The sequence below is a fragment of the Dufourea novaeangliae genome, unplaced genomic scaffold, assembly GCF_001272555.1.
Source record: "Dufourea novaeangliae isolate 0120121106 unplaced genomic scaffold, ASM127255v1 scaffold2, whole genome shotgun sequence".
NCBI classification, from domain to species: Eukaryota; Metazoa; Arthropoda; class Insecta; order Hymenoptera; family Halictidae; genus Dufourea; species Dufourea novaeangliae.
In genome coordinates, this window is record NW_015373882.1 from 771,557 (window position 1) to 782,825 (window position 11,269).

The window sequence follows — 11,269 nt, forward strand, 5'->3', positions numbered from 1 at the left end:
AAACTTACAAAGCATAGATAGACCCGAATCCATTCAACACAACTAGCACCTGTGAAGATCAATAAACCAGAGAGTACATCTACTACTACCTATTCCATAAACTGGTGCAGTCCACATCTATAACGGCTAGACAAGGAAAGTTAACTACGTTGCCATAGAGCAATAAGCCAGTGAAACTGAGTATACTAGTGAGCGCTATAAAAACGTCACAAGGTCATTCCATTGATGCCGGCCTTATTGTATTGTGGTAATACAATTTATTAGCCTCATGCAATTTATTTAACCAATTACGTACTGCCATTATATGCTGTCTAACATATCACTCCAATAATACAATCTGTCTTCGGGAAATTCTGGTGACAGTACAGTAAAACTCCATTTATTGGGAAATTATTAACTCCATTTATTACGAAATTTCAGATGGTACTCGATTTACTGAACTCTTGCTTAGCTCTGCCCGCAGACTGTCCGGCATCAAAATTAAATTATAAAAGAAGTTGTAAAAAATGGCAATTCATTTTTACAAGAACCAAAGAACTGAAGCAGAATTATAAAATAATGGTAAAAGTTTGACCAATCTGTACCAATCCATATTGTTTCACACAAAAAACTAAGATGCTTGTATTAAAAAATTAACTATTTTTAAGTAGGTCTACCCTGAAATGTTATGCAATTCTTTGAATCTCTCCATTGTAGCATTAAAATATGTACCTTCTTGTACAAAATTAGTGACTCGTGACGCAATTCCCTGCTAATATCACCGATTACAAGAAGAAAAAACATTAATCATTAAATGATATTCTAAAGGACGGTAGAGATTACCGATTTCCGTGTACATATTACCCTACTTAAACAATTTTTATAGATAAATAACATTTTAATTAACGCATTATCTATGTATGCTATTTAATAACTATCCAACTAAACATTTAAATCACAGTAGCAAATGACATTCATGAAAAATAGCAAGACCTCTAACAGAATAACGCAATAATTTCTAATATCAAATTAATTTCTCATCTACACTGGGTGGCATAACTATAAAACCACCCTAAACTTTGCACATCTTATGTATTGTGGTTGAAATAAAAACGAACCAAGTATGCCATATCAGAAATCATGTTGAGAAATAATGCTTCTCTAGGAAGGATAGATTATAGTCCTTTCAAAAACAAGTGGTTCGTTTCAATTTTGAACCACGGTACATAAGGATTGAAAATTTTAAGGTGATTCTATAGTTACGCCACGCAGTGTATTATCATTGACATTTACAAGTCTATCAATAAGCTACCGATCAGTACAGCGTTAAGGATCCAAAGGGATTTACGAATATAAAGAAATCGAGAATCAAGTAATAAAAACTGCTCAAACTTACGGGTCTCTCGCGGTCAGACAGCTGTTTTAAAACACCCGTACGTCCTACACGCAGAAGTGGCTATACGTTAAGAAAAAAACGTCGGAGTGAGAGGCGTCTGAACGTCGGCCGTTCTCGGCTAGCTGGAAACTGGCCCCCGGTAGGAAAAGCTTATTCAATTCAATTCTAATGGTGAGTTGTAAGCGAGGCGAATAGTTGCATTCGCGATATCGCCGCGGATCTGTACCGTCCGATCCGACAAGGCCCATATCCTATCCGTCCGCCGCAACGACGGCTCCTCGCGCGAGTCTTTTGCGAATGATGAGAGTATTCTCACCACGTTTCCTTCGACAGCCGGAGGTATTACCGATCTTCAAAGCGCCGCCGTCGGTCTGGCGTATCGTTAATATAAATTACACCCACGCGCAACCGTCGAGGCCAGACGTGCAACCAGCATTGAAAAGCCGCGCGAGCACCGTCGACGTATTACCAGATTCTTCGGAATGCTTATAATTTTACGAGCCTCCTTAATATGCGCTTAGCTCCTGCCGCCGCCGCCGGTAGCCTCCGATGCCTCCGGCCCTAGCCTCCAATCTTCCTCCCTTCCTCCTACCTTCCTCCCTACACACCTGACTCACCCCCGTCGAATGCCTACGTACGACATTTTCTACTTAACCTTTGAACCAAGATCGTTCGCGCGTAGCAGGTGCATTCCACCTTGCGGCGGCGCGACGATCACTCGAAAATCCGCTCCGCGGAGGCGCGGTCGCCTCTGCCGCACCGCGGGAACGTCTATATTGGATACGGATGAGCGAAGAGGGATTCCGTCGAGATTGGAGTTTCCTTTTCTTTTTTTTTTTTTTTAGTATTTTTCCTGTGTTTTTCTTCTGGCGATACTTTTCCACCCTGTCTTGTTTTTTTTTTTTTTAGTGGCTTGAGAAATACTTGGCAAAGATCGCGATGAGGAAGTATGGTGACTGTGGAGATAGATACGCGGGGAATGTCTCTATTGCTAGGCGAAGTAGGATTGAAGTTTGTGCTGCTTTCTTGGGACTGTATATAGGGTGAACTACGAATCGTGATCAGTAGATATCATTAGATGTGTTCCAATGTACAGAACGAAATGTTTACAAACAGTAGGCAAGTGCTCGATATCAGAACGCGTACAATGGCGTAGCACACGATACTCTTTGTAATTTTACAGTTTGAATGTTTCTTGAATCTTTTCTCCACCCAAATGAAGAAAAAAGTAACACATGTTATGTTATGATACTTACCGAATTCGTCTTGAAATCCACTAACAGATAGACGTAAAAAAATTATAGCTGTATTTGCAAAAAATTGAAGCTGAACTTGAAAAATCATGAAAAAATAGAGTTAACAAAAAATTTGCTATAATCACGTTAAAGCTCTCTTGAAACCATGCTATACCTGATAAAAACATTTTCGATCAGAGTGCTAATAACAGAGTAATCTCTATTGATCACGATTCGTGGTTCACCCTGTATACGCTCTGGAATGGCGATTTGCGCGGGTCTTGAGTCATGGAAACGACAGGAACGTTGAATACTACGGTATCGTGAGAATTGATGTGAACAGAGTGACTATTTGGGATTTTTTACACGCAGGCATATTGTTGTGTTAGCTTTGGCAACTGTGTGTTACGTGTGAAACGTAACCTCTGGTCCAATTTGTGTCGATGAGGAAGTGTTGATGCTATTAGGTTGTTCGGAATATAATTTCGTTTTTTTCGGTTAGGTGTCGTTAATCGTGTGATTAAGAAGACAACTTCATTCTAATTAAAAAAATTATTATATATTCTGATAATTGACATTCAAGCTTTCAAAGAATCTGTCAAGTCGTTTTTGTTTGTCGTCGCATTAAAAATGGAAAACAGAGGTGAGCATTTTCGGCATATTTTGCTTTTTTATTACCGGAAAGGTAAAAATGCAGTGCAAGCAGAGAGTATCTCAAAGATGCACCATGTTCTGGAAGGTCAATTAAGGCTGATGAAGACCAAATGAAGGCATTAGTGGAAGCAAATCGTCGGATAACAATACGAGCAATTGCGAGGTGGTTGAATTTATTGAATTCGACCGTTCATGAGCATTTGAAACGACTTGGTTTCGTTTCAAAGCTCGATATTTGGGTTCCACGTGTTCTCAAAGAAAGAGATTTGATTCATCGCATTTACATCGCGATATGCTGTTGAAACGTGAGGAAAACGATCCATTGTTGAAGCCAATCATAACTAGCGATGAAAAACGGATTGTATACAATAATGTTAAACGGAAGCAATCATGAAGGAGACGCGATAAATCAGCTCCAAGCACATCGAAAGCTGATATACCTACATCAAAAGAAGGTGATGCTCTCTGTTTGGTGGAATTGGAAAGGGATTGTTTTTTTTTTGAGCTCCTACCAATCAATCAAACAATTAATTCGAATGTGTACTGTCATCAATTGGACAAATTGAATGATTCTATCAAGCAGGAGAGGCCAGAATTGCTGAACAGAAAAGGTGTAGTATTTCTTCACGACAACGCTACACCTCACACAAGTTTAGTGACTCGCTAGAAGCTGTTAGACCCCAGATGGGATGTGCTACCGTATCAACCGTAATTCACGTTATTTCGGTCGCTGCAAAATTCTTTGACTGGCAAAACTTTTGTTTCAAATGAAGATAAAGAAAACCAATTAATTCTGTTTTTTACCAATAAGGACAGGAAGTTCTCCGAGCGTGGAATCGCTTCATTATCTGAATTTTTTGAAAGGTCGCAAAAGGTGTTGGAACAAAAGGGTTGAATATATAACTGAATAAAACTGTTTTATTCTATAAAAAAAATCATCTTTCATTTTCATACAAAAAACGAAATTACTTTCCGAATAACTCAATATTTAAAACACTTTTAGTATCAAATGCTATGTTCTGTCAAACACGTTGATTGCTATGTGTCCTACATTATGCCCACAGTGTCACGTCACATGCCGATGTGACGTACCTCGTTTTTTAGTATTTTGTTGATTCGCAATTTACAATATAATATAACTTCTTTTTATGGTTACATAGCACATCAGAAATGTTCATTTTTTACTAATGCCAAATGATTTTAAGATTTTTCTAAATTTGATTGATTAAGAACTTTTGTTGCCATACTATAGTTTGATATGATGGCACATGGAGAAGGAAAAGTCAAATCTGCTCCAGCAGCCAACGTGTTAAGAATACTTTAGTGTCTTCGATCAGGTGACTTTTCAAGAATGCGAGAAAAAATTGCGAACTTAAGTGAACACACTTCAATAACACAGAGGGATATGGCTTAGGAATGTCGCGTAAGTCTGAGGGCAGGGAATAAGACTTGGAAACAAAAAAGGGAAACTGGATCAGTTGAAGTGAAGTGAAGAGGAAAATGTGGAAGAGAAGGGAAGAGTGCTCTTCGCGGTAAGGCAGTTTTAACAAGAAATGGTAAAATAAACCACAGAAAAACTAGTTTTAACCTGCAACAAGGTTTACACAAGGCTAGATTCACAATTCATGTCTTCGGTGTGTCTCTCGGAGTAAAACCTGTGTTGAAATTAATTCGCATAATACTGTGTATAGAGCGAGTATATTGAGACATTCAGGTGGCAGTTTCGTTTTTCAATTTTTAGAATGTTTTCGTTCACTCTTATACAATTTGAAATGAAATTTGCTTAGTTTTATTCTATGATACAGGAAGTCCAACGATAAGAACGCGAACTATATTAAAATGAAAACTTAGAAGAACTTGGGTTCTAGGACCGACAGTTATACGGAGCTACAATTTCTCAATTTGTACCTTTTCTTTCATATTTTATCAGTCATTCTTTCTTTACTTCTACGTATTATGTGTAGCGTGGAATTACAAGCACATAAAATGTTGATCTACAATTTGAATCTTCCATTGAAGTATTATTCACGATACCATACGCATTGTTGATTGCACTGTATGCATAGCATCAGTCCTTTCTTAAGCGAATAAAGAATTGCAAAAATTGTTTTCCAAATTTTGACCGATATTTAGTCGTTTTTGCAACAACTATTATAAAATTTATTCTGGAAATGCTAGTGATATATCGAAATGCTGAATTATCGAATTGTGTGCAATTTTAACATTTACTGTAGCTGAGTGATATGTAATTTAATTACAATTTAATAATTGATTCCAGTTTTTATGTAATAACTATATTGTGAGCATCATACAATACTCAGTACCTCCACCTGATAAAATAAGAAACGATCAAATAATAAAATTTATGCGAAATTGTATGAACCTCGCTTGGAGGACGCATCGCTCAGTAGGACCCAAGAGTCACAAAATCGCACAGGTGTTGACATGTTAATTAAACATCGTTTAATAGAGTCCAACAAGTTTCTTTCGCGACGGCACCACTACTTGGGTAAGAATTTCAATTAGCCGAGGAAACGATCGAACTAAGACAATTACAGAGAACAGGGTCGCGCTTCCGGGTTTTAAAGAATGAACTGCGGATTAATTAAACTCACTCCTCTCTATCTATTCGCCAGAGATCAAGAAAAGCGGCACATTGAGGGCACATTCACGATAATTGAGCTATCCTTACGGTTATTTAATTACGATCGCTAAGCTCAATGATAATCAATTATCATATATGGCCCCCAAAAAGAACCCTCGGAAGATATTTACGATATTTTACGTTATATTTCCTATAATATATTATCATTAAGTGCTATTTAAGATATTTTACGTTATATTTCCTATAATACATTATCATTGAGTGCTATTTAAGATATTTTACGTTATATTTCCTATAATATATTACCATTGAGTACCATTTAAGATATTTTACGTTATATTCCTTGTTTGGCAACAATTTGTACAGAAATCAATATTGGACGGTGTAGTTTGATGTTTAAGACATCTATTACTAGATGTTCAACTTTTTGTCAAGAACAAGTGAAATTGTTATGAATCATTTTCTGACATAGTGTGAAAGGTACGGTTTAAGCAATCAGTCTCATGAGGAGAGGAATTATTTACTAATATAAATACATATTAAGAACAAATAAAGAAACATCCAACATATAATAATTAAGAAATAACATACTCGTATTAATATTAATTTATATCGGATAATGCAAAGGTTTAGTCACGCATACAATATTCAAATATCGTGTAATGCATATATTCCAGCTGTAGTTTCTAAATCTGATTGTAGTCTTTTAGCCATAGTTTTCGGTTGTAAAACTGATTGTTATTTCAATATTCAGTTTAAAATATGGTCAAAGTCTCCTTAATTGTTTCCCATGCAAGTTAGTATGTATCATACCATGTTGGAATGTATGTACTACTCAAGTTAGAAGGGAAACATGAACAGAGTTACTCCATATCTTCCTTTTATTAGTGTTCATTACGATCATAATATTTATTAACAAATTTAAATATCTTTATTGTTGAAGGTATTTTCGAATAATATGTGTATCGATAATTATCACATTACCCCCAATTTCATTCTTCTATAGTTACTTTCACTTTTACTGCATCATAACGGATGCAATTAAACTTGAGTGGTAGTGTATGTATAGGTAAAGCGAATATAAAATCTTCTACTAGGGACCTATTTTTAGAAAAATACATAAATACAGCATAAAACTGTATTGTTATAATGTCAGCTAAGTTGTTCACAATTTACGTCAATCGTATCTGATTTGTTAAAATGTTTGTACGACGTACACAATAGAACGTAATATTGAAATATTTTGTATATATTTCTTATTGCTTATTTATTGCATATTTTCGCCATTAAATGTCATTTATATTCATTAATTACAAAAAACTTGATGAGGTACGATTTAGAAGACCTATATTTATTTGTAAATAAATTAATCATGTTTCAAAAAATTGTACCACCACAAGATTTCTTAAATCGTACCGGTATGATTATATGTTACATAATTCCAACCTATTAAAATAACATAAGAAAAATGAAAAGAAAACATTTTTATTCTGCAGAAATTGATTTGTTATTGATAAAATATAATTAATATTAATATGAGTATGTTAGTTCGTAATTATTATATGTTGGATGTTCCTTTATTTGTTTTGAATATGTATAGGTAAATTTGTATTAGTAGAACGATATAGGCAACTCTCCCCTCTACATCGACCTTTCTCCACGGTGATAAGAGAACGAAGTCCGCGCGTTTCTTTTTTCAACGCGTTAGATTCAATGTAATACAAGCAGTTCCATGACAGAATGGATGGTAGATATCATATCAACAGAAAAGAGGTCATTTGTATTCGTAACTGTGCACCACTTAAGGTTTACGTGAACCTTCAAGAAGTTATCTATTCATTTACGAGTCTACTTCGACATAGTATCGTTAAGTCTTAATATCACCACTATAATATCGAAGATACAAAATTTTCAAAGAAAAATTGAGATCAAATAAGGAAAAATGAAGATCACAATATAATATAATAACATTACAATTAATTATCATTTTCAGTCAATGCGTAAAATCCTATGAATCAATGAAGAATGCTTTAAAGTGCTGAGATGACTTGATGATTCAATATACGTAACATCACATATTTTTATATATTATGTATACATAATACTACATGCAAAATGTTGTGCATAAAACTTTCATCGCCGAGAAAACTGTAAAAAACATTCTTATGGGGACCACATTCGATATTAAATATTACTCTATATTCTAAAGAAAAATATATAACGTAGCAATTAAAAACAATTTCTTGGTGTTATCGTTTTTATGTTCGATGATATTGGAATTCATCTTCCTGCCTTATTTTTAGTAAAACCCACGATTGAGCTTTAGCAAGTATTAATTATGTCGGTAAATATGCTGTTGAGATATTTAGAGGTTTAGAAAACATCATTTAAAACCCTCCCTGAATTGGTACACTCGCATAATTATATTGATATAGATCAATATCATCTTACATAGTGTGAAGCTATGTAGGCACACAACACTTATGCACAAAATAGAATGAAGTTGGGCCTATCTTGTCATGATGTTAACTAAAATGTTTTAACACGTTGACTGCCATGGTGGTCACCGATGATCGACACCATTAAATTACACGAACAAACACTGAATTTCTAAACAGGAAGAATTTAATATTTTATAAATATAACTATTAATAGAGGAGTAACGAAAGTGTTCAAGTGAATCCGTAAGTATTTATATTATCAATAACAAAAACCTAGACAAATGTATCTTATCATACTACTATCGCAAAAGTACAAACTGTGACATTCAACGTGTTTACCCTCATCCGTCCCTCATTTTCCCAACTTAATTTATTGTGGGGTCAAATTGACGCAGCGTTAAGATATCAATATAATGAAGAAACGAATAGTTAAACTTGCAAATTCTTTAAAATAATAATCACGGAGCCTCAGTTAAATTTGCATACACATACCAAAATAACATCATTCCTTCAAATTGACATAAGGGACGGATAAGAGTTAAAAACTAAATTACGCCATTAATGCTTTCAACAGCTCAATTATTGCATCTTTCACCGCTTCCTATGCGAAATTCTATACTAGTCACAGTGTGTATCACTTCGTTTCATGTAAATTCTCTGTTTTTCTTAGACGACAAAAAGCAACAGCTTATGCAGACCGAAGGTATCCAGATTACGAACAACTCCCAGAACAATGATCACAGCTCATGACGAAACGTTCTTTGCCGTTTAAAATTCATTTCAATGTGCCGTTTTCACGATTGGCGAATCGAGAAGGACTTTCTCTCGTAAAGGAATAATGGGGAAACTCGTTTTGTTTCGCGCGGCATCCAGGAACCCGACGCGCCGTTTCGTGCGTTCCCCGGGGAATAGCGGACGAAATATCAAAGGTTTTCGCGGATCATTTTTCATTCCCATAATCGCTGGTCTCATCTCGAGCAGCTCGTGACACTGCACTAGCTGACAGTGACGAATCGACAGTTGTTGAGTCAACCCTTGAGACACTGGCCGCGACCGGTGTCTCTCTGTCCCACGCGTTTCGTGACTAATGAAAACGTAGCGTCCTTTCGAATCCGACGATTCGAACGTTCAGCCGGACTTTATTCGCTCTAGCGTGAGAAATTTCTGATGCCTATCGATACTGACTGTGGAGGAAGAACACCACGATCTTCGAATATTCATGCAACTCGGACTTTGGTAACGGCTTTACGTGAATTGCCACTTTCAACACTGAAAATCAGACATTTATAGCGATAAAACGAAACAAACACGTTGGTTTTCGTGGCAGAATTTTGTTATACGTTTTGTCTGACTTTGACATATGAAATTATATACTTTTCAAATGTAGTGACATTCTTTTAATTCAGAATTCTTGAAAACAGGAATCTAATCAAAATGTATGAGTTCTTCGTTTTATTTGCAACTCGATACACTTAACTGTTGGGACGCATCGATTGAAGATTTACATCAAATGCTGTTTATTCTACAATATATTCGAAAGACAGAAATGTTTAATTGTTATTCAGACAGAGTATCGACAAATATATTTAAAAGTATATTAAAAATAAATACTTGCAAGGAACAAATAAAAACCTTCTCAACATTTTCAATGAACCCATGCAGTTTCTTTCACCTATAATCATCATGACAGGGAATGACTTTTTCTTTTAAATCTATTCTTCATTTATTATATGTCAGACCAATATGCATTTAATTGATATAAAAATTTTATCTGTATACATATACTATCTAAATACACCAAGTGGCGAAAGAAACTAATAGAATGAAAAGTAAACATTTTAAACGCTCCTCAGCCTTCTATAAGAAATTAAAAATTGAAAATTAACTTTATCTCCAATTCTTGTTACAATCGCACATTTCCTTTTTTTTTAAATGTGAAGTACTGTTTCCATGTATACCTTCCATATTACAAAAAAAATTACAATGTAATCACTGTAATCAGTCACATACAATGTGAAACGTATGCTAAAGTTAATTTTCTTCGATGTATTTTCTACTTGATTTACTGTAATTAATCATTTCCTTATGAATCGCACGACGCTTTTATTGTACAAACATCGGAAAGTTTCTTCGTCATTTTGTAGGCATTCTACGTGAACAGATTTTAACTCCAATCGTGGTGGCAACTTTCTTCGCGGATAACTTGTTACCATTTGTAATTATGGGAGGAAATTAATGCAATTACAACTTGTCGTGTTGAATACAGTGACGATTCGGCGTTCGCTTAAATGGTGACTCGGGAAGTGGTGGTGATACAAAAACCGTGGCCCTTCACCTGTCTCATAAACGAGCCGAGTTACTTTCGCGTACCATACTGGTTTGCACCTTGAGTATTGAAAAATGCAACGCTTCCGAGAAATCGGGAAACAGAATTATAAAATTTCCCTAAAGTATTTTATATGTCCACACAGTTGGCATAGCTTTAATTAGAGCTGGGCCTTATTCAAACGAATTTATATTTAAATGATTATGTGAATAATATTCGTTATCGCATTATTTGTTTATTCACATTATTAGTATAATAAACCACTTCCGCCGTGTGCACCTATGAGAAGATTGGTGTTTGTACGCCATTATAGCTAAATTTCCAAAACGTAATAAATTGTCGGACAAAATATTTTTGAAAAGAGAGTTGCTTTGAAATGTAATATTTCTAAGAGTATATTTTATTAAGGTTTGTAAACATTAGTGTGCGAATAAACATTTTCTCAAATGAAAATTTGTTTCTGAATTGAATATTATTCATACCTTATTTAAAAGCGCTGCGATTATTTAAATTAAATATTCAAATAAAGTTTTATTCAAATGTAACATTTATTATTGATACAGCATACGTAATGCAACATTTACGATACCAAATTAATATTTTATTGGAATAAAATATATTCGTAATGCACGA